Genomic DNA, 3,771 nt, shown 5'->3' with positions numbered 1-3,771 from the left:
CAGCTGGTCTTATTGCTGCAGCTGCTGGGACAATGCAGAAGGAATTGTTTTCTCCAGGTCAATGCAGCTGGTAAAGGGACGGCCTGAAACAGGGGAAAGGACCCCCAAACTCCTCCTCAGCTTTGCAAGGCCCCTCCCCGCCCACCCCTTGGATGACATTGTGCCGAGAAAAAAACCCAGAAACCTCAATGTCTCCCCAACCTTGAGTTCCCTTATTTCATACCCAACTTCTCTTCACGACGTCTGGATTTCCCCACCCTGACTTCAGCACAGCCACCCGCCTGTGGTTGGGGGAACAGATCTGGGCTCAGACAGGGCAGGTCCCACATAAACTCCCTCTGCCCACCGGCTCCTTGGGGGCCATCGGAGGCGTTTCCTCGTCCTCGACCAACAGTGGCCAGCAGCCCTTCCGTGCGTTCTCCCAGGCTCAGAAGCAAATTCTTATTTTCGGGAAAATGCTTTAAAACGTTTTATTAACACCTATCAACCTATTACTAGAGGAAAACCCCAAATGAAAAAAATGGGATGACAAAAGTGTGTGAGGAGAGATTAGTCCTATTAGAAGCAAGCTCTTTTTAAAAAAAATATATATATATTTTTATTGAGTTCAGAGAGGAAAGGAGAGACAGGAACATCAATGATGAGAGAGAATCATTGATTGGCTGCCTCCTGCAAGTCCCACACTGGAGATGGAGCCCACAACCTGGGCATGTGCCCTGACGGGGAATCGAACCCGTGACCTTCTGAGCTGCGACACAGCCAGACACTGAGCTGATCCAAAGGATATGGATGGGGGGAGGGGGCAGGATGCCCCGGATCAGCTGGAGGGCGGGGGGAGGGGACACGCCTGGGCTTCAGAGGTTCTTGGTGGCTTTCTTCTTGGCGGGGCACATGGCTTCTCACGCAGGCACACGCTACTCCCATGCAGCCAGCGTCGGGGGTGGAGGAAAAGGCTCCGGGGGCGGTGGCGGGGAGAGAACAGGGGTCCAGGCAGCAGTCAGGATTCTCCCAGAACCTAGAGAAGGAGGCGGCAAGAGCCCGGAACCTTCTAACCCCACAACTCCTGCTTTCCCCGGGACTCCAGGCATTGTAGGACAATGCTGCCGGAGCACCAATGCAGAGTACAGCACAGCCCATATGCCCCGGGGAACAAAGTACCGGCACAGCTCGGAGCTCCCTGCAAATCCAGGCCCGGACGGTGTGCACACAGCAGGGCGTCCTGCCTTCCCGGGGCTCTGGCTGTGGGCACAGCACCTGCCCCGCGCCCGTCACTGCCAGCGTCTCTCTTCCTGGGGACAGAGCGTTAGGAGGTTGACCTCAGAAGAAACCGCTCTACCTACAGATAGCCGAGGCAACAAGTCCTCCCAGTTCAAACTCTCCGTTAGGAGCAGCACAGCCTGGTCCGTGATGAGGGAGGCCTGGCCCAGAGGGACCAGGGGTCAGGCATCAGCCTGAGGCGGTCATGCCTCTTCCATGTCACAGGTGGGAACGCTGAGGCCCAGGGAGGAAGGGGCTGCGTGCGCCAAGCCCAGCCGCTTGCACAGAGCTGGGATTCTGGACCAGGCTCTGCACAGACACGGCACCTGCCTTGAGCTGCATGCCTTCGCCCGGGAGGGGAGCCTGAGCCTGGCCTTGGCCACCATCCAGAGCCACTGGAAGGGCGGTGGGATGGGCGTTGCGGAAGCAGGGTGCCGTGAGAGTGGGGGCTTACACAATGTCAACCGTGATGTAAGTTCCCTTCCCTCCCTGCCTGTGCTGTCCACCGTGCGGTTGGCTCTTTCTGACCTGCTTTTCTCTTTCTGGTGAATTTTAGGTTTAGCACGGCGACTCCATGAGGTCGTGTAGGGGTGACACCGAGGGCGGGTGAAGGAGAATGTACGTGAGCAGCGGGGGAGGGGGGGGGTTCAGGCCCGATGCTTGGACGTACCTGTCCCCTCGGGTGGGCCCTGGGCCCTGGTGTCGGCTGGCTGGACCAAGCCCCCAAGGGCTTTGGAGGTGGATGGAGTCAGGGGAAGCAGCAGCCCCCCTCGCCTCTCTGCTTTCCTGTGTTCCGGCATCGCATTCTTTGCTCAGAACAGAGTTTCTCAACCGTGGCACTATTACATATTTTTTTAAATATGTTTTTATTTATTTATTTATTTATTTTAGAGAGGGAGGAAGGGAGCGGGAGAGAAAGAAACATCAGTGATGAAGGAAAATCATTGATTGGCTGCCTCCTGCATGCCCCACACTGGGGATGGAGCCCACAACCCGGGCATGTGCCTCTACCGGGAGTTGAACCGTGACCTTCTGGCTCATAGGTTGACGCTCAACCACTGACCCACGCCGGCCAGGCGAGACATACGTTTTTATTTCTCTTGGGTATACCCCTAGGAGTATCAGTGCAGGCTCGTGTGGTACCTCAATGTTTGATTTTCTTTCGCTATTGACATCTTGGGTAATTGACATTCTGAGATCATTCTTTGTTGTGGAGAGCTCTCCTGTGCATTGTAGGATGTTTAGCAGAATCCGTGACCTCTGCTTAGCAGATGCCACCCCCAAACAAACACCAACTGTGACAATCAAACTTGTCTCAGTTGTTGCCACGTGTCCCCTGTGGGTGTGTTTGGCTTTTTAAGGTAAAGCCAAGTCATGACACTGGCCTGTTGGGTCTGGAAAACATTTCCTGTGTCTTTCTAAACTTCCATTTGCATGACCTTTTTGCAGAGGTAAGCCCCCACTCTCACACTCGCAGCTACCCTGTTTTCTGTCATTTCCTCATTCTCTTATTTGACATCTATTTGGGAACTGTCTACTGAGTTCCAGGGGATGGAGACATCAACAAGATAAGCAGGGTTCCTGCTTTGTAGCTTCCCTCTTCCTCCTTCTGCTCGTCATCACCACCAGCAAACGTGCAGCGAGGGCTCGAGCGCTCTAGGCATTTTAAATGAAGTCCCTCAAGCCTAGGGTCTCACTGTATGCAGGCTGTGTGGACCACAGGAGCAGGGAAACCACAGGGAAGGTCACAGCAATGCAAGGACCAAATCCACAAGTCCCGATCCCACTCTGGTGCCCTTTGCTCCCATTGTTCAGGATTGGGTCTGACTCATGTGGTCAACCCTGGGTTTTCTCACGGTGCTGATGGACCCAGCCTTATCCAAGGATGGGCAAGTCCAAAGTTGTTCTTTTTCAATTTTATTTTAGTCTGAAAATGTTTATTTTTAAGTCTAAAGGACTCAAGAGCGTTACCCAGGGGAGGGAAGACTAGAAAAGCCATCCTGATTTTATTCACAGACGTTCTCAGTCTTCTTATTCTGATGACTCAAACCTGTCCTCTGGCCTCGTGTCTCCCCCCACCACTCCCCGCCCCCCCCCCCCCCCGCCTCGTCCTGACATCCTGAGAAATGCTCCTATCCATGTCCCCAAGCTCTTTCGTGTCTTTATGCTCTCCCTCTGTCGGGGGCCGTGGGGGGAGGGGAGAGGGCTCTTCCTTCTCCACCTGGAAGACCCCTATTGTCCTTCCCAGGGGAAATGTGACACCCTCTGTGAAGCCTTGGCTGGTATCTGGTGCCTCACCCCTGTACACCCTTGGTCTCTGGAGGGGGGTGGTTTGTGGGTGGGAGCTCTTTGAGTATAGGAGTGACATTTTGTTCATTCTTGCATCCCCAGCACCCAGCTCGGTGCCTGGCACACAGGAGACACTGGCATGTGTTTGCGTAGGGGTGCGTTACTGGATTTCCCTCAACACGGGAACAGGACAGGCCCCTCCGCCCCACCCTTCAGCTCCAGGAA

The sequence above is a fragment of the Plecotus auritus genome (genome assembly GCF_963455305.1).
Source record: "Plecotus auritus genome assembly, chromosome: 7".
NCBI classification, from domain to species: domain Eukaryota; kingdom Metazoa; phylum Chordata; class Mammalia; order Chiroptera; family Vespertilionidae; genus Plecotus; species Plecotus auritus.
The sequence above is the reverse complement of the archived record's forward strand: the minus strand, read 5'-3'. Positions refer to the sequence as shown.